The sequence below is a fragment of the Athene noctua genome, chromosome 18, assembly GCF_965140245.1.
Source record: "Athene noctua chromosome 18, bAthNoc1.hap1.1, whole genome shotgun sequence".
In the NCBI taxonomy this organism is placed as follows: domain Eukaryota; kingdom Metazoa; phylum Chordata; class Aves; order Strigiformes; family Strigidae; genus Athene; species Athene noctua.
Window position 1 is genome coordinate 5,879,295 of NC_134054.1, and position 20,541 is coordinate 5,899,835.

The 20,541-nt window shown below is 54.9% G+C and overlaps 1 long non-coding RNA gene across 1 annotated transcript; it reads right to left on the bottom strand.

Annotated features, from left to right (window-relative positions):
• Positions 1-5,555: 5,555 nt before the first annotated feature.
• Positions 5,556-6,883, bottom strand: LOC141967749 (uncharacterized). Its single transcript, XR_012634749.1, has 2 exons — positions 6,513-6,883; positions 5,556-6,227 (listed from the first exon to the last, which is right to left on the bottom strand). It is a non-coding gene; the product is annotated as an uncharacterized LOC141967749 (long non-coding RNA).
• Between the last annotated feature and the right edge of the window lie 13,658 nt (positions 6,884-20,541).

Sequence of the window (20,541 nt, forward strand, 5' to 3'; positions counted from 1 at the left end):
GACACATAATCACAATCCTCCAAAAGCCCAGTAAGGCCGATGCAGAGCCTGCAGTGAGCGGTACCTGCCAGGGCTGCCTCAGGGAGGATGCAGGGCACGCAGCGGAGGTTTGAGGCCAAACTGCATCCCTGGCAGGGTGCCACCAGCCAGAGTACAGCTGTGGCAGGGAGGAATGTAACCCACAGGCTTTGCTTTCCTAGTGATGGGATGTGTGCTTGGGCTGGCCGATGGCATCTCCATGGGAAGGGGAATGGGAGGGATCGTGGTTTCTGAGCCATGTTCCCCTCGGAGGGTGACAGTGCCTTGCTGCCTCCCACCGTGGGGACCGTGCTCAGGCCTCCTCTGGGGTGGCAGCAAAAATGACTGTGGGATCATCTTCTGAGCCTGGTGGATAACCCAGGGCTGGCAGCTGGAAGCACTGTCCATGCCGTGTGCTTGCTGAGCTACCTGCAGCGCTGACCCTGCTCCTTTTGCAGGAGCCTAGGGGGCTGCCTCCCTGAAGTGACTCAGAGAAAGGCCACGGAGCATCATCGATGGAAACCCCCCATTTTAGCATCACTGGGAAGGCAAGTCTGTTGCTGGGAAATCTCACTGCTGCTGATTTACAGGAGCTTTAATCTTGAAAGGCTTCTCTCAGTGCTTTCTGTTTCCTCTTCTACCACTTTACATCTCTTCCTCCTTCTGCCCCTGGGGGGTACTGTGTCTGGGGTACAAGCCCCCAACATCTCCAAGAGATGGAAAAGCAGCCTGAGCATGGGGAGTGAGGACACACTGGAGAAAGGACAATGGGACAACCAGCCGCCGCAGGAGCCAGGGAAACGGTTAAAGATTTGGGGAGTCCAGATCTGCCGCATCTTCCGTGACAATCTGGCCTCCCCAGCATCCTTGCAAATGAGAAACCGCATAAGCCTCACACTCTATTATTGCTACGGAGCATTAGAGTCTCTCATTTAGGATAAACATTCTCATCTCCAGCAGAGCATGAATAACATTAAATGAGATAGTTAAAATGTTTCAGGCCAATTATAGCCCTGGTGTAACTTCAGCAGAGTTACACCAGGGATTAATTTGATCCGGAGAGCTCTGCCTCCTGTTCTGAACTGGGATTCCAGCATGGGTAATTACATCCTGCCTCTCTGCACTTCCTCTGGAGTTTTAATTGGGTTGAATGGACCAAATCCGCAGCAAGTGTAAATCAGTGTAATTGAGCTCTCTCTGGAGAGGAACCCTGCTGATTTACACCCTCAAATCTGGGCCAGCCTCTAGCCAGCAAAGGGCAGCATGGGCTGGGGTTGGTGCAAGGAAACTGTCCTGACCCAGCACCAGCCTCCCTGCAAAGGACTACTCAACTGCTGCCACCAGATTTCCAGACTCCTACTAAGAGCTGAGAGAGCTCTGCCCTCTCTCTTTGCCATGTCAGTGCAGGTCAGGTCTGCTCTGGGGTGCAGGTGGCCCAGCATGGGTGCACAGCAGCCTGCACCCCGCTGTACCTTCTGCCAGTAAACCCACCACCCCAATCTCATGCTGGGGGGACTGGCCCTCACCTTCCAGCCTGGATCCCAGACCAGGCTTCCTGTGCAATGAGACAGGCAGCTGGACAGTCTCCGTCTTCCACTTCCCAGCCCTCTCAGTAAATCAGCGTTAATGAGGGACATTTGACCCTCTCTTTCCCTGAACAGCCTTAAGAAGCATTTTTGTTCCATGAGATAGTTAAGAAACTTGAAGCAATTTCCTCCCTGTGCTTCTACTGTTGTTTTTTGGTTGAATTTTTTTTTTTTTTTTTTTGAGAAAAGTAAAAGTTATAAGACACAAGCAGCCTTTAGGATGCTTCAGAAGTGGGAGCAGAGGAGAGACAGCAGTGTCTGATATGGAGCAGACGGGCCAGTCAAGATGGGGTGACCCCAGCCCTGGTCCACTTGGTCTGTCAGAGCAACAATGTGTGCAACCGAGGCAGGAGAGTCAGAGCTGGGAAAGTGCACTCGCTGGCTGTAATTAGGAATTTAATTGTGAGGCGTTATCTCACTGAGTTGGAGCCTATACAGAGCCATGCATCCTCCATAGCCAATTGTATACAGGGGCGACATTGGAGGGGAGGGTGCTGGGAACGGTCTCCCTCACAGATTTCCAGGACTTTCTGCTGCTGTGTGGTCCCTTTCCCTTCTCATAGAAAAATGATGGAAACAGTCAGATAAACCCCGGGGAGCTGGGCCTAGCAAGGCCCCACAGCTTTGCCCCCTCCTCCAGGCTGCATGGGACTGCTGGTCCCACACCACCTCCACCACCCCCCAGCTGGGTGTAGCCCACTCGCCGTTTCATTTCCCTTTTGTTTTTTTTTCCCCAAGTGTATTTTCATGAGGACAGAGATGGAAAGAAGAAGAGCAGAGATGTCACAATCCTTCCTTCCTCCTCAAACAAATGGCATCTCCTCAGTGGGACCGCGATGGTGGGACCGTGTCCTTCAGCCTCCTGGCCCAGAGGAGACCGTCAGTATCCCACCCCTCAGAGAGCCACCGGTGACACCGCGCCTGGTCTGTGAGGGCTGTCACTACCAATTCTGTGTTTCTTGTAAAGCAGAGGGTGGTTTTGGCCGGCAGAGAGGATGCAGTTAATGAGGTTAAGCGAATTCCCACTCCCACCCACCAAGGGCCTTCTGGGACCATCACAAATCTCAGCACAGACAGCAAACACCTCGCCTCAGCCAGCAGCCCTCAGGCAGCCACTCGCTACAGGCAGGCTCACCCGCTCTTAGCTCAGCTGCTGGCTGCGGCTGATTGAGTAAATAAAGAACATTTCTCATGAAATCCACCCTCTCAGAGGTCCCCAGGCAGAGAGCTGGCCTTTCCGCAGCTCAGGAAACCTTTATCCCCCAAATCTACACCACCCCCATGCAGTCAATTCAGCAAGCGATGTTTGCACACCCAGGTTTGCAGTGCACTGACCCTGTTCCCAGCAGCTCCATGACATTTGCAGGCGCCATTTCCAGCTGGCCCATGTTGCCCTTTCTGGGGTTTTTTGCTTGCTAGTCCAGAGGGGGAGAAAGGTCGGAGTTACTGATGGTAAGTCCAGACGGAAATCTAGATTTTCCCAAAGGTCAGGATGACTGTGCCTGGGCTAACCCTGGAAATTTGGGCTCCAGTTGGCTACCCTCAGTGGGTTATGCAAGGCTCTGCTCCTAGTCTTTAAGGCTATCACAGCTGCACCATTTGAACATCTTTCTTGGGGCTCCTCTCCATCCTGTTTCTGACTTTGCAGATCCTCCTTGTTGCTCATCACTGCCCACCCAGAGCCGAACAGCCTCAGCCCTGATGCGTCCTCTGCAACTAAGCCCCTGACCTTTATTTTCCCTTAAATCAATAGAAAAAAGACATGCTACAGCAATACCAGCATGTCAGGGGAGTCCAGGTGATTTATATCATCTAAGGAGCTGATTCTGCTTTTGAGGCTTCAATCCTGATAAGCTTTCATCTTTCCAGCCCCCAATCTCTTCTGCACTGCCTTCAGTGCATGTACATTTTATTCATCCCCTGACCTTCCTGGCATTATTGACTCTCCATCTTGCTTTTAGTCTGCTATAAAATGAAGGCAGCTCCAGGTAAAACAGCAGTTTTATTCTTCCTGATCATAATACTTCCTTTACCAAAAAGAAGAAAAAAACATTTAAAGTGAGCTGAGGTTGTAAAGACTTAATTAAAAAGCTTCAGGGGAAAAAAAATTATTAGGAAAACTCTATAGGTGCTTGTGAAATTCTCACCGTGGAGAACCAAGCTGCTGGGAGCTCTTGTCTATATGTCTGACCTTACCTCGGTGGCGGGGAGGTGACCCTACAGCCCCAGGATGGGGAGAAGGTGCTGCCATCAGCCATGAGCATCCTGGTCAGGAGCCACATCCCAGGCTTCTTCCCCACCATCACTGGCAGCTGCTCGCCTTCCCCCGTTGCTGTCTCCTGCTCGTGGCCACCAGTGGTGGTCAGGTCCCAGAAAGGAGCAAACAGTCCATTCTGGGTGCAAAAGGGGTGTATTTGGCACTGAAAATTCATGCCAGCTGTGGTGAGGCTGGTGCATCTGTGCCCGCAGAAAGGATTCTGGGGAGGTCCCGACTGATTGGAAATTGCCCAGTGTGACGCCCATCTATAAGAAGGGTTGGAAGGATGATCCAAGAAAGGTTGAAGGATGAAAGGCAGGTCCTGCTTGACAAACCTGATCTCCTTCTATGACAGAGCGACCTGCTGATTGGATGAGGGAAAGGCTGTGGATGTAATTTACCTTGACTTTAGCAAGGCTTTTGACACCATTTCCCACAGCATTCTCCTGGCAAAAATGGCTGCTCGAGGTTTGGACAATCGCACACTTCTCTGGGTAAAAAACTGGCAGGACAACCGGGCCCAGAGAGTTGTGGTGAACGGAGTTAAATCCAGCTGGCGGCCGGTCACGAGTGGTGCCCCCCAGGGCTCGGTTTTGGGGCCACTCCTGTTTAACACCTTTATTGATGATCTAGACGTGGGGATGGAGTGCACCCTCAGTCAGTTTGCAGACGACACCAAGTTGGGTGGGAGTGTTGATCTGCTCGAGGGTAGGGAGGCTGCAGAGAGACCTGGACAGGCTGGAGCCATGGGCTGAGCCCAACTGCAGGAGCTTCACTAAGGCCAAGTGCCAGGGGCTGCCCTTGGGCCACAACAACCCCCAGCAGCGCTAAGGGCTTGGGCAGGAGTGGCTGGAGAGCTGCCAGTCAGAGAGGGACCTGGGGGGGTGATTGACAGCCGGCTGAACAGGAGCCAGCAGTGTGCCCAGGGGGCCAAGAAGGCCAATGGCATCCTGGCTTGTGTCAGGATTAACGTGGCCAGCAGGGACAGGGAAGGGATCTTACCCCTGTGCTCAGCACTGGTGAGGCCACACCTTGGATACCGTGTTCAGTTTTGGGCCCCTCACTACAGAAAGGCCATTGAATGACTCGAACATGTCCAGAGAAGGGCTACAAAGCTGGTGCAGGGTCTGGAACACATGTCCTGTGAGGAGCAGCTGAGGGAACTGGGGGTGTTTAGTCTGGAGAAGAGGAGGCTGAGGGGAGACCTTATCACCCTCTACAGCTCCCTGAGAGGAAGCTGCAGAGAGCTGGGTTTGAGCCTCTTTAGCCTAGTAGAAAGCGACAGGACAAGAGGGAATGGCCTCAAGTTGCGCCACAGAAAGTTCAGACTAGATATTAGGAAGCATTTCTTCACAGAACAGGTTGTTGGGCGTTGGAATGGGCTGCCCAGGGAGGTGGTGGAGTCCCCATCCCTGGAGGTGTTCAAGAGTAGGGTCGATTTGAGCTTAAGGATATGCTGTAGGTGGGAACTGTGCTAGGCGAATGGTTGGACTAGGTGATCTCCAGGGTCCTTTCCAACCCAGATGATTCTGTGATTCTGCTGTGTGACTACTTCACTCACCAAAAAAAGCAAAGACCTGTCTCCTTTTGCCTTGTATGTATTAGCAAAAGCTTTGGGAGCTGCTTCTTCAGTTAGCTTGAAGCTGATGTGTACAAGCCCACCACGCCCAATGACTGATCAATCCACACTGATAGACTTTTCCCATCAGAACATTTTTTTTTCCAACAGGACACCGAGTTCTCAAACAAATGAAGGCTTGCACAAGAAATTGTCTGCCTCAGTTTGGCAGCAAACAGAAAACAGGAATATTTTTCTTTACTCTAAACTCAAATTTTTGTGGCCAAATAGAGCCAAAAATATATCCACCCCACCACCCCCCTCCCAGACATGAGACATCTCTGAATGCCGAAAGCAACTCTTCCCCGCCACAAATGGACCAAATAAACCCAGCACGAGACTTGTGCTTAGTAGAAACAGATGCGCCTCTAATGCTGTCATCTACAGCAAGCTGTGTCTGCAAACTGATCTTTTATTAACGTATTTATATAGATGGGAAAGCTGCAGAGGGTGTGTGAACCCCACCGCCGGGAGCAGGATGCTTGCTCGCCCCATGCTTGCAGGCTGCGTTTTGGCTTGCAGAGGGCATTGCCATGGGGCTGCTGGCCACCCCCCAGGGCTCAGCCTTAAAGACAAGCAAATTTCTTTTCTGTGCCAGCATTTAACCCAGTGCCTGGTCCTCCTTGAGCTGCAGGAGGGGAGCTGGGTTTGTCGGTGTGCAGGTTGACGTTGTGGGTTGTTTTGCTGGGGCTTTCAGCATGTGCCAAGGCTGGGATGTGCTGGGTGCTGGCTGCAGGGTGCAGGGAAGCTGCAGGAGAAGGAGTCACTGTTAATCATTTGCTGAGCTCGGACAGACTAGGTTATGAGCCTTGGGGAATCTGCCAAAGGGAAGGCAGGGCAAGGTGAGTCCCTGAGCTGCCCACAGGAGCCCGTTCAGCAGGGCCTTGTAGGCTGGGGGGGGATTAGAAAAGACAGTCCTGGCCTCAATTCCCCCTGAACCCCACACACATGCCCCAGCCCAGGCCAGGGTCCCCTCACCCTGGACACCAAAGGTTTTCTCCCGGGGCAAAGACAGTGGTGTGAGTTGCCCTACCTTCGCTGGGAGCCGCAGATGGACAGCCTGGAGCCAGCCCTCACTCCCGGGGTCACTGTGCAGGACACAAAGCCACATCAGTCCCAAATCCCCACATCACATGTACCCCATGCCCACCCCAGCTGGACCACCACCATCTCTGCTGTCTTTTCTGCCTCTACAAGGTGCTCTTGGCATCCAGGCAGCAGGTGGGAAGCCACCAAGGAAAGGCTGGATGTGCCCTCACCTAGGAACTGAGCTGCTATTGAAAGTGTTGGAAAAACGGGATTTTCCCCTCCAATCTGGATGTTTCAGAATCTAATTTCCTTCCCCCAGAGCGAGCCACTTTTCTAGAGCCTTCACAGCCTCACCAGTAGGCAGAGACCTATAAATCCTGGATGAAACAGAAGGAAACCAAGATTAAAATGCCCGAGGGGTCTGTGAGCAGGACAGAAAGGCAAAGACGAGGCTTTTTACCCCAAGCTATCACTTTCTTCCCGCGATTTCCCCAAAGCTGCATCTATCCCAGATAGCTACGACCTCCCACCTGGGTTTTGCTCCGAAGCGGTGTTACGTGGTGCGAGGGTCAGAGCCAGCCTCTCTCCTGGTCTCTTCTTCTCCCTCAGGATGCCTGGGGACAGAGGAGATGGGGGGAACTGTGGGTGCTGACTGCAGCCCTTTCTAAATTAAAGCAAAAACTTGCTGCAAGAAAGGGTGGCTTTGTATTGCAGGAGCTGAGCCCTTGGTAACATCAGAAACCTCCTTTTCCCCATGTCCCCCCGGCTCTGCAAAGCACCGTGCAGCAGCAGGGGTGAGCGGCCCTTACAGCGGGACCAAAGCACCTCAGCTTAAGTCCCACAAGGAATTGCTGCAGCACTGTTTAGCCTGGAATAAGCTGATTTTATCCAAAAACATTTTTTTTAATTTTTTTGCCAGGAAATAAATAAATCATGCAAGTTCTCCATCACTCACTCTCTCCAACCAGCTGTCCCTTTATCACGGCCCATCCTTCCCCTGGGCTTTGGAACTGGGTCAGTGAGCTACATCCGGCAGCGGCTGCTTCCCACTGAAATTCATAGAAAGCAGATATGGCCATGGGTGCTTTTGAGTGGCCCTGCTTTGCCTTCTCGGCACCCATCTCAGCCAGTCTGGAGCAGGGTGGCTGGAGGAGCAGGCAATGCCCAAGCAGAACCCTCAAAGAGACCCGGGGCTCAGCCAGCCAGTGCTCATGGCTTTGCATCTTCGCTACCTGGTAGGGCCTGGATGTCTCTGAGCCTCTATCCCCTGCCAAACCTGGCTGAAATAAGCCAGCAGGCTCAGAAGCCATTTGGGGAGCAGTCACACATGTGTGTACATGTGCACACACACACAGCATGATCGCACAGCACTTACTGCCTGTGGAAACCAGGCAAAAGAGGGAGCAGCTTGATTCTCATCCTTGTTCTGCTTTCAGTATTATTCTCTGCCTGGTTACACCTGATGGTAAAAGGAAATTTGTGCTCAATGGGTGGGGGACCAGGTCTTGGGACAGAGCTTATCTCACCCTGAACGTGACTGAAACAAGCCCAGGAACCTCCTTAAGCTGCCAAAGGAGCCCTCCAGAGACCAGAGAGGTGGGTAAAACCCATCCCCACCTCCAGATACCCAGCTGGCTTTTCCACTTCTGTAGCACAGCTCCTTTCCAGCGCTAGAATTTGGGGTCACTTTCAATAACTCACTCAAAAATCAGAAGAAAAAGCCAGAGATGCTCTCTGAGTCACTGGCATGTTGTTACCAAGGACACTAAGGTTCTTGATTTTGAAGAAGAGATTAATTACATTCTACAAATAGACATTTTATCTGCATTGAAGAGCAGCAAGAGCTAGTTCTTTTAGTGTAGCTCATTATGTATCAGCAGGTAGTATTGTGACAGATGTAGGAATCCAGTTGTATTGTCACTTGGGTTTAATCATCAGAAAGCTGTCTTCCCCCGGTCAGCTTCTAGTGAGGATTTGTAATATTTACATAGCACTTGGGGCTGGCTTCTTTATTGCTGGAGTCTGTATTCACTCGTCAGTCTCTCATTATGCATGTGCCAGTATTAATTGCATTTAGAAATGAGATTCTAAAGGAGAAGTGAGAGCTATTTAGACCTCCATTCAGCTTGAAAGACAGCAGCTTTCTGTGTGACAGCTCTCGAGATGTTCTTGTGCTCGGCTTTCTCTCCAGCTGAAAAGCAGGTGTTGGAGAGAGTTGGTGTCGGAGCCACTGTATCAGCACTGCCTTTTGTGCATGCCCAGACATTTATATAACCGACAGTATAATGACTCCGCAGAAGTGGCACAGAATTGACCCTTCTGGTACTGGATTCAAGCACAGCAAGGTAGACAGTGGATCTGCTCAGTTGCTATACAGATATAAGGGGAAAGTGATGCTAAACCTTGTCTCCTGGGGAAAAAGGAGGATTATTTTCTTGCTGGTGGGTTTGGGGGTTATTTGTCAGCTTGGCTGTGCCTGCAGCACTTTGGAGCTGTGTTTGTGGCCTTGCTAATGTATTTAAAGTCATACAGAAATTCAGCTGACACTTGTCTGTGCATGCCTGCTGCGCGCTGATTGCTCCAGCCCGGAGATGCAGAGCTGTGTGCCGCCGCTGCCGGCTGCCAGCCATGCTTGGGTGGTGGAAATGAGGAGGTCACGTCCTGCTTCCCAGAGGGGTCTAAGCTGGAAGGTTAAATCCAGATGATGCCAAGCTACTGGCTCTGTTTTCTCCAGCCTGAGGTACAGAGGGTCTGTTGTAGTCTTGCAGCACCGTGTGTGGGGTGCAACAGGGTGTCCTCATGGGGGGAGATCAGCACAGGCACCGAACGCTCCCTCTCTCCATGGCCCTAGCTCCCACTCCTAGGAAAATAACCTTTCCAGGTCTCCAGGGATTCGTGTCCAGCCTGTTGTGAGGGGGCTGAGAAAGCAGCAGTAAAAGCAAATCCACATTTCACTTCCCCAAAAAGCCCCCTTTGCTTTGCCATAGTCGGGCCCTGCCCCACCAAGTCCCTGACCTGATCCCTCTCCAGAAGCTCTCCACAGGGGTCATCTCCCCTCACAGACTGGGTTCTTCTTCCCCGCAGGCTCCTTGGGGTGCTCCTGCACTCCCTTGGGTGCTCCCTGCCCTGTGTTCTGCCACGCTGGACCAGCACAGAGACCAAACCCTGGGCTTGGGGTCAGCAGCATCTCTACCTCCCCAAACCCACACACTGCTCAGGAGCAGGCAGTGAGCAGCTCCTGCTGGGGGGGAACAGAGGGGAGAAACATGAGAAAGGCAAAGCAGGCATCTGTAACCAGTCCTGGCCCCTGGCCAGGATCTTCTCATTACATATTGTATAAAACAAAGAATAAATCACTGCTTGTTGAGGAAACCCAAGCACTGAAGCCCAAGGAGTCCGCCTTGACCTTCCTCTCCCTTGACAGGGCGGTTAGTCCAAGGTAGTGTTTCAGTTTGCTTTCCACCTCCCGTGAGGTGGGATAGCAGACCCCAGGGGTGGGCTGATAGGAGGAAACCCTTCAAGCCTCTCCTGTGGAGGCAGTGGCAGCCAGCTCCAGGGGCCGACCCTAACCCCATGGACACATGGCTGAGCCCCCAGCCCTGCGAGTGGGGGCCAAGGACAACCCGTGCTGTCCCTGGCGGCCCCAAGGCATATAAATAGAAGATGGGACGTGAAGGAGGTCAAGTGAGCAGGGGATTTCACATAATCTGATCTTGCCTGTGCTGTTCATTTGTGTCCTTTGCCCAGGACACATGCTCTGCTTCCCACACATGGACGTCAGAGCCAGAGGGACGTTCCTGCACTGAGACAGCTTTATCGCATGGAACATGTGGACTCCTGTCTTTTTCTTCGCTGTGTGCTGGTTTTCAGGGTTATCTTTAATCCAGGAGTCATCCAGACCAGTACACATATGGTCTTTGTTGCTGTATAGGGTCCTGGTGCCTGCCCAGCCCAGTTCTCTAACTCACCAAAATCCGGTTGGATCAAAACCGGATTGGGGCTCTGGTGCCTTGGTCTGAACAATGGTGTCTGCCCTCCACTGTACCCATCCAACGCCTCAATCCTTCTGCCCCGGTCACCTGAACCTCTTCTCCCCAGTCCCTGGCCAGCAGCACTTCTTTCTCTTGCTTCTGCTCTTTCTCTTTTCCAAACTACGAAAGGCTGGAGGCAAATCCTCTCCTGGTATAAAGCTGTCAGTGGAACTGCACTGATTTATGCCAGTGCAGAGCAAGGTGGAGAGGTAGGAGTAAAAAACCTGTTAATAGCCACTGGTCTTTAATGGTGAGAGCAATTAATCACCAAAAGAACTAATCTAGCAATGTACAGCTTCTCTATTGGCTGGTGACTGCATCCAGACAAGGTGCCTGTCTGAAAGCCACAGCGGGGCTCAGAGGAAGCTTCTCCTGGCCGTCCAGCCGTGGGTCTCCCTCGTGCTCCCTGGGGCCCCACACCATGCCAGGCAGCCCTTTGCCTAGTCCAGCCTTGAGCTGCCTTGAGCTGCCGGTGCCAGGCACTCTCCCTCCCGGCGCTGCGTTGCTGTCTCCCTGGCCATGCGTTGGTGATGATGGTGGTGATGATGGCAGTCAGGTGCAAGGTCTGACCAGGCTGCAGGGCCCCAGTTTAGACGTGGTGGAAAGGGTGCTGACCCTGCCATGACTGGAGATAGCTAGGGCAGCCCCTCTTTCCCTCCCAACCCCAGATTTTTCAGGTCCAGACTCCATCCTACCTCCTCCTGTAAGGTTTTGTCCTTTCCCACCGCTCAGTCCTAACAGCAAGGACACAGTAGCTGAGCCACAAACCAGTCCTACAGCCCTGACACCTTCTCCCACACCTGCACGCTTTGCTTGCTCCTAACAGGGTGCTGAGCCAGCCACAAAGCTGCCCCCCACCCCTGCCCCAGCCACCCTGATGGCAGCAAACCCCTGCTCCCATGAGCAGGGCTTGTGCTGCGCCTCGATCTGCCTCCCTGGGGCCAGGGTCCTGGCTGCCTGCGTGCTGCCAGAGCCAGTGCCATCACTGCAGGTGGCCTGTCCCCCCCCACGTACCTCTCCTGTGTGCAGGCAGTGCTGCCTGCCCACCCTGCAGCTTCCCAAGAGATGGACCTGCAGGCTGCCAGCTCTGCCAGCCTCGCCAGCTGCCCCCGTACACCCTGCCCAGAGACAGCACCCACTTCTGCAGTGAGCACGTTTGCTCAGGCACTTAATGAGTCTTTAATTTAGTTGCTGCTACAGGTAGCACCAGCAGGGCCCAGGGCACGAAGGCTGGGAGATGCCTTCCCTGCCTCCAGTCTTGTTTCTTCCTTCCCTGACTTAATTGACTCATTAAGTGCCAATTTCACCTCCCCATTTTCAGATGTCTCCAGTCTCCACTGGTAAATAGATTTGTGTGTCTCCAGCAGAAACCTCCTCGAGCTGAGCCTGGCATTGGAGCAAGTGGCTGCACAGCAAACGAGGGTGATGCTCGGCCCCGCCATGAGCGTGGCCCCACTGCTGCCGAGCTGAAGCCAAGCGAGTACTGAACAGGAACAAAACTCCCTCCCGAATGACACGGGGGAGCTGCAGGTAGTGGAAGCCGCAGCCACCGGCACCGTGCCCGTGGCGCAGTGGGGATGCACCGAGCAGGAGGTGACCCTGCTCTCCGGTCGCGGCTTTGTCATTACCTTGATGTGGGACTGCAGCAAGTCCCTTCCCATCTGCTCCCTGCCATTGCCTCGGAGCCAGGACGTGTGGGAGTGTGTGTGTGTGGGGGGGGGGGGGAGGCCCGGATCAGAGCACAACAGGGCCATGGCTTCAGGGTGGTGGCTGCTGGCTCATCTGAGAGCCAACATTTAGCTGATGCTCTCAAGCATCCTCCATACCCCGACCCTCATCCAACATCCCAGCACCCCAGGGGTGGAGCAGGACCTCCTCAGGGCTATTTCAGACAGATGAAAATTTGCCAGCTGGGCGCTGCTGTGTGTCATTGGCAGCCTGGTGATGTCCCCATGGCCGAGAGTATGGCTTGGTCTCTTCCCCAGCTGAGCCATGAAGGCAAACAGGGAGCCAGGCTGCTTGGGCAGCAGGGTGCTGGACTGTTCCATTTAGGAAACACCTTGATGGGTTCATGTAAAAGCATCCCAGGAGTTCAGCCCTGTACCTTTACACCAGAGACACAGGGACCAATCCTGCGTTTCCTTCTTGCTCCCACTGGTGCAGCAGGGGGGAGGTGGGAGCACATCGCAGAAGGGTCCCCTCTGCCCAGCTCAAGAGAATGTCTCCTGGTGTCACCCAGAGGGCCGAAACTAGAAGGTCAGCAAGTATCTCCAAGGATGGGCCTTAGGCTGAGTAGCGAGATCCTGCACCCCAGGGCCACCCCTCACCCTCCCGCGCGCAGCCCCAGGGCCCCGAGGGGACAGGAAGGGGACGGGAGAGGACGTACGGTTCGACTTTGTTGCAGAAGCGGCGCCGCAGCATCATGACCAGCGTGCCGAGGAGCAGGAGGGTGGTGCACATGGCGCTTCCTCCATCACCACGCAGCGCCGCCGGCCCCTCGTGTCCCTCCTGGAGACACCGCTCGGCCCAGAGCTGTCACCCGTGCCTGACTGGCCCGTCACCCTGGCTGGCAGGCACCTCTCCCCAGCAGCCACCTGAAGGCTCTCAGGACTGGTTTTAGGAGGAATTAGGGCAGGATCAGATGTAATTAAGAGGCAACAAATGAGGACGCTCTCCTCTGACCTTCGAATGGAAGCGGAGTGGCTGGTCTGTGACCCACTGAGCATTTAATTGGTTTCACGTGTGGTTCTCCCGCCCCAGCTGGCCCCTGACCCTGCACCTCGGCCAGGCAGCTGCCGGGGCGACATTGAGGGACCAAACCCATTCCCACCTCATCCACCCCAGGGCTCCCCCAGCCCGTTTCCCTGTTCCCACCACCAGGGCTGAGTGCTCCCCTCTGCTCCCCATTTTCCCATGTGCCACCTTCCCCCCCTCTCCTCCTTTTCCCTCCAGCTCCTTTATCCCTCCTTCTGCCAGACCTGCCTCAACCCGCTCCCCCCTTCCCGGATCCAGTAATCTGACAGGCTCAAACCTGCCTGTAATTCCCCGTGGACACGTCTCAGCCAGCTGATCCCGAGACCTTGTCTGCATCCTCCCCTTGTCCGGGCTGGGTTTGCCTCCTCCTTCCTGCTCTCCCACCACACAGCAGCAACGCACACCCCACGGCACAGCTCTGGCCCCACGGTCTCCCCCCAGACCTCTGTGCCTGTCCCATGGCCAGGGAAGCCTTTCCCTCCCCTATAAGCTCTTTGGGTGTCCCAGTCCAGGGCAGTGAGATGCCTTCACACACTTTTGCAAAACACATCTTCTGGAGTCAGTGACTTTGTGGGTTTAGGTTAAATAGAACAACAGGGTAAGAAACCTCTGTAAGAGGGAGGGTGAGGGGAAGACAGCCGTGTGTGTGCACGCACTCCTGTAGGGTTTGACAGTGCATGAGGGTCCTGACCTGAAGAAGAGCCCTGGAGCAGGCAGGGAGCCGTGGGCACTGGCTTCCCAGGCAGCTGTGGACCATTACGCCTGTGGGGTTTTGTCCCCATGCGGGTTTTTGCCCCCAGTGGGGCTTTTCCATGAGGGAGCTCAGGTGAGTGCTCTCTGCTGCCCACACCCCCAGCGTTACCTGCCCCACACCCACCCTGCGGCATTGGGCTCTGAGCCACGGAGACCCTCGGGGCCAAACGCTGGTGCTCACCACAACTGGGATGTGTCTCCCTTTGGGGCTGTGCCCAGGGGTCTGCATGCAATCCCAGGGGTTCTCCCTCTTATGCTGGTCCAGTTTGGCCCTGGGGATCAAGGCGAGGGCTGACGTGGGACAGATGCTGACTGCAGCAGGACAGCCGAGAAAAGCCTCAAGCTGGACATTCCCATGACTTAGCTGCAAAACAGCTTCCCCCTGCAGAAGGATTTTGAAACCAGAACTGAATCCAAGCAACCTAGATCAGTCCAGGTTCGATGACTGGATCTGAAAGAGAAAGCAAAGCCAAGCTTTCCAGGAAGCCTGGCTTTCCAGCCCTATCCAGCCAGGGCCAGAGATACCCCCAAGTCCAGCCATGGCAGGGGCCTGGGACAGCTGTGGTTAATCCCCTCATGGTGGACATGTCCTCTCAAAGTGCTCCAAACCCTGAAAACAACAGTCACGAGCAGCACTTGAAATGTCAGTAAAACCAAACCTCTCTAAGCCCATCCAGTAAACAGACCCTATCCCTGCACTTGGGGACTGGCTGGAGGCAGAGAGGACAGATCCATCCTCGCTGCTGGCACCAGCAGGGTGGGAACCTTTGGGAGGGTGGTGGAAGAAACATCCCAAGCGTCTCCTGCAGCCAGATGGAAACAAGAGTGAATAATTTCTTCCCGAGTGGAAGTCAGGCTGGAGGATGCAGAGCTGCCTTACGCAAGGCACTGGGGAGTGCGTGGGGCGGCTGAGCCCGATGTCCCAGCCAGCCATGCTGGAGCACGCTGGGCCCCCAGGAGCACGTTTCAGTATGCTGTGAAGTTGTTGAAGCCAAATAAACAGCAGCTGCTGGCTGAGCTGGAGCCCACGAGGCTGGAAGGACCTTCTTTTCCCTGGCAATAGGCAGCGTGGCTTTCGTAATCCCTGGGAGGACATTGCTGCTTGCCAACCCTTCTCCCCTCGCCGAGACCCAGACAGGGTGACACTGGCAAGGTCCCCACTCTTGCTCCCCAGATGATGTCTGAGGCCCTGAGAAAGAGCAGCTGCAGGACCTTGCTCCTCCATGGGCTTGTTTACAATCGTACAGTCCTCTATAACTAAGCAGAGGACCATAACTTGGGCTGCCCCACCATACCTCCAGAGGCACCAGCCCTGGGTGCTCCTCAGGCACGGAAGGGAGCCCAGTGCAGGTGTCGATGCCTTAGTGCCAGTCCCTCCACTTGCTCGACATTGGGTGACCTCACCGGTCAAAACTCGTCCCGCGTGGGAGCGTATCACTTCCAAACACTCTTGATTGACGCCAAGAGATGCTCGGTTCGAAGGCAAGGTAATGTGAGCAGATTAGTTAATGCTTCTTGCCCTAGCCCTTGAGAGCAGGGCTGGAACAGCAAGGCAGACTTAATGGGTTTTGAAGGCTTTTCTTTTTAAGATATGAATCAATGAAGCTGTACGGGGAGCATGGATAATGTGATCGGAATAAGAAACAGGGCTTGTCTTTGAACTGAAGCGAGGTCCCTGACGGTGTTTACTTCATGCCCTGGCACCAAATGCAAGATGACACGAATATATTAGCTTGCTGGCTTCCCTGCCATGCTCAGACCAGCTTCAGGAAGGAAAAGAGCAGCAAAGAGAATCTGTTTGGAAGTGTCGACTTGTTTCCCAATAACCCTGTCATCCTCGCTTACCGCTGAAGGGTCGGGCTGTGACAGGGGCTGTGCTCCCGGGGGGGCGGCCGGTTCCTGCCGGCGGGGAGAGCTCAGCACGGGGGGGCAAAGGGGAAGGTGGGGATGTCAAAGGCTCTTCGAGGTCCGAGGAAGATCAGCAGCCGGCCGATGCCTTGCCCATGCAGCCCTGTGGTGCCGGATCCGTCACCTGCTTGCTGAGCAAGCGCCTCTTGCTTCATCCCTCCTGGTTGCATTACAAGGTTTCAGTTTCCTCAAATCCCAGGGTGGGACTGGGTGTTTTTGCAACAGTTCCCAGGATGGGACCAGGTTGGGCTGGGGCGGGAGGTGCTCTCCAGGGCTGCCTTGGCAACTTTTTGCCCTGCCCTGCCCTGCCCTGCCCTGCCTGTGAGTACACTGGGCAGCACCCAGCCCCACTCCCAAGGCCCGTCTCTGTTTCTTTTTGTTCCCCTGGATTTCCTAACCATCGGGTTTTTAAGGTTTTGTGGGTTGGTAGGGATTTTTTACTGAGGGAGGTGGAAAGCTGGCACAAGATTTGAGAAGGTCACGAAGAGGCTGAGCTGTCCCCATCTCACCCACCCGCCTCCCCTCTGCCTGCTGCTTCCGAGGGTCCTGCCTGGGTGTCTTCATCCTGTGCTCCCTGCCTGGGCACCTCCCAGCAGTGCTGCTGTCCCTGTCCCCAGGCTGGTGTCCCTGGCATGGGGGGGTGGCGAGCTGGAGGTCGGGGTGGGGTTGGGGTCCCCTCTGGGGTCTGGGGGCAGGATCCCACTGTGGGGTTGTGGCAGCACAGACCTCGGTCTCTGCACAAAGCTGCATCTCTTACACTTGGACCCCAGAGCAGACAAACCCTATTTCCACGTGTGAAGGAGAGCCTGGGCTGGTTTGGTTTAAACACATTCCTCACCCGCTCCAGCAGCACCGCCTGAGGTCTGGTTTCAATCAGAGGAGGAATGTCTGCCCCCAGCTTTGCCCTGCACAAGCAGCCTGGGTTTCATTTCCCCGGGGCTGCCCGGGGCAGGGGGATGACACAGCAGCTCCCCCTCTGTCAGTTCCCTCGCCCAGCTCTTCTCAGCCGTGTTGAGGACATGGGAATCCCAGCGTCTCAACGCTACTGGTCTTTATGAGTAAATTAGCGACCGAGCGTGCCAGCGATGCTGATGATGGCTACATGATTAAGTGGCTCACCACCCCCACATGATGGAGAGGCAGGCAGTGATGCAGCCCCAGCTGGATCCGGGGGGGTCCTGTTGGCTGTAGCCCCTTTTAACTCCCCCGGCATGTTGTCCTCCAGCCTGTCCCCGCAGTGGGCCGCAGGCGCTGCCGGCGCAGAGCTGGAGCATTGGGATTGCGCATGGGTCTCCTGGGATCAGAGAAGCTGGGGGAAGGAAACCTGCAATAAGTACAGAGCATTTATACAGGCTTTAGGCTAAATCCTTCCCTCCTCGGGTAGCAGGCACTGCAAAGCCGTTTCCTAAGGTCTTGTTACTCCTTTTCAGGCCAGGAGTTTGCAGTTGGCAGCTGGGCTGGATTAGAAAGCGGGAGAGAGAGAGGCATTGCACACTGGGGGCAATGCTGGGTGAGCCAGGCTGGCAAACAGGGACTTTGTTTCAGCAGTGTTCAGGGTGACAAGTCCAACATCTCCGGGTGAGATAGCGCAGCAGCCCGCAGCGGCTCCAGGAGGACAGAGAAGGAACACCCAACCCGGCATGCGTGTGTGTCCTGCAATAGCCCTCGGCCATGGTGGTGGGAGCAAAAATGGCAACAAGACCTGTCAGCATCTCCCACCTCCCACCCTGTCCAGCTCTGAGGGAAAAGGGGCAGTCAGGGCTGCTCTTCTGGGTGCCTTGTGCTTTACCATACTGGTGCCTTCTGCCTTTATTTCACTTAAAATCTCAGGGCTGCTACTGGCCAGGTCAGTGTCTCGAGGGTCTGGGGGAGGGCTCGTCGCTGGGCTCCCACCATCACACCAGCACCAAGGGCTTGGGGCAGCTCCTGCAGCTCCTTCCCAAAGCATTCCCTGAGGGACCTCGTGGGGTCTTTTCCTGGGGCCACCCCAACTAATGGTGTTTGCCAGAAGGTCCCAGGGAGCTGACTTTGCAGGGGGCACAAGAAGTCACCTGCTTTTCTCTAGGAACCAAATAACAAGACTGTTCCCATGCACGAGGAAAGGTGGGCTCAGCCCTGGGGGTCTGAATTTGGGGTTTCCGCCTTCGCCCCAGAGACAGTGGAGGAGTCAAGGGTGGGGATCTGCCATCATCTACATCCCACACGCTGTGGAGCTGAAGTCTCAGGTTTTTTTGCCTTCACCTCCCACTCGAGGATTGGGAGCCAAGTACATTTCTCATTGCACCCAGCGCATGGGGAGGAGGAGAGGCAATGTGGGAGGGCACGGGGGGAGTGGGAGAAGCCGTCGGCAGGTGGGTACAGACCCCGCAGGAACACAGAGCAGCACGAGCAGAGACTCAGAGGGCTGGAAACCCATCCTCACCCCCTGCGGCCGTGCAAATGGAGGGCAGCTTGAACTGGCACTTGATCTCTCTTGCTGTGCAGATCTGCGGGAGGAGCAGGCTCGGGCTTGGAAGGGAAGGGGCCCCGCTGGCAGGGCTGGCACCGTGGTGCCACCCTGTCGCGGGGACAGGTCTGTGGGAAGGAGGTGGAAAGCAGGAGGGCTGCGATGCTCAGCTGGAGATGGGGGAGGGATCAGGGTGTTGAAATGAATTGGGATCTGAGAGACATTTCTCCCACAGGGATTACCCAAGCTGATCCCATCTCAGCCTTGCCCAGGGGGGCCAAGTCCTCTCTCCCCATTCCTGAGCCCCATGGCCCTGGGCCACTCTGCCACGGCAGCAGGCACTGTGCTTGAGCTCCCCTCTGGGACAGCAGGCAGTGGCCACGGACAGCTTGGGCTGGGCAGGGCGAGGAAATGCCGTCCCAGTCCTTGGGGCTGCCACCTCCCTCTGCACAGCACCTTGCACCAAAGGGACCAGGGGATCACCCGAGTCACTACAAGGCCATACGGGCTGGCAGGGCATTGCAGGGTGATGCTGCCTGCCTGCAGTGCAATCCCCAGCTGGGATTTTGCAGCGATGGGGTCAATGCAGCATCTTTCTCCTTCTGGAACAAGTTGCCTCCTAACCCTCAGCCCTCAAGAGAAATAGTTGTGGGAAACCATGGAAACGGGCGGCTGGCGCATGACAGCGTGTGCCCGTGGTCCTGCCCCTGATTTATGTCCCACATCTGGGACAAGACGCAGAACTTCAGGGCTGTTGGGGTTGGTTTGGGGTTTTGAGGCAGCGGAGCATCGCCGCCGCTTTACTCACCGTCTCCTCTTTGCGGAGCGAGATGGCACGTGGGAACGGGGCTGGGCTCCTGCCAGGGCCAGATGTGATGTCCACAAAGAGGGAGGCAGAAACTTTGAAAAGACTGGGGGATTTCTCACTTACTTTTCTAATATTCTAATATTTCTAAATGGAGACTCCTGAGCCAAGACCATGGACCGCAGCAGCCAGGCTCACCAGGTAACCAGATGTGAGCCCAGCATTGACTAAGACACAAGGTATGAAAGCTTCGAAGAGTCCTTTTCTGTAAACACACAGCAAGTAATAACTTAACCAATGCTCCACCTGGATTACCACCCGAGCATTCATATTTGTCAGAATTTGATTTTTTTCCCTTTTTGAAAGCACTAGCGCTGCATTGCAGTTCTGCTCTGGTTTTAAGCTGGGTCTAAGCACAGCACCTCTTCCCCTGCATTTTTAAGGGAAGGGCAGTAAGCTTGGCCATGCCAACCTGGGTTCAGGGGGGGTTTCTCTGCTCTGTGGTGGCCACCTGGGGACGTTGTAGTTAATACTTGAGCACAGGTTCACAGGTGCTAATCCCAGTGGCTAACGGACAGAAGGCAAATTCAAACTTTAAGCTGGGGGGTGAAAATCTGATGATTTGGAAGCCGATGGCAGTGTTACCAGGGACCTGAATGATGCCCAGCTGTTAGGCTGGCTACGTTGTTTTTACACTGGTGGGTTTGGCAGCTCCCAGGTGGGTTGAGCTTTGTGTCCCTGAGCCGAGGGGTTCACAGACATGTGGGGCTCCCGGTCAGTCCCAGCACAAACTCGATGAATGGGGGACCTGTGGGCAGCACCTTTTCCATCAGTTCTCATTAGATTTGCAAGAGCAAATTTGCTGACACTGCCAGTCTGGCTGCTGTTAGCAGGGAGGTGGCCGAGGCTGGTTTGCAGGAGAAATACAGCAAAAAGCCTCAACAGATCTGCAATAACAAAACTCCAGCCCCCAAAAGGGGCTCAGCCACCCCCCAGCCCTTGCCTGCCTGGGTGTCAGAGCTGCACCCTCAGCCTGTCTGTCTGTCTGTCTTCCCTGCGAGGGTGCACAGCGGGTGCAGGAGGCAGCTGTGCACACTACGCTGCTTCTCTTGTCTCTGATCCCCCTCTGGGGGATTGTCGGTTATTACAAGTCTCTGTAGTATTTTCCTTCTCTCTGTGCAAATGGACTGTGCTGCTGGTTTAATATGCTGGATTGTCAGGGAGGTGGAAATGGCATTTGGGTAAAAAAACAGCCCAAAAACACACACATGGAGGCAGTGGGAAGCCTGGCGTGGAGGTGTTCCCGCGCTCCTCATCCCTGCCAAGACACTACCAG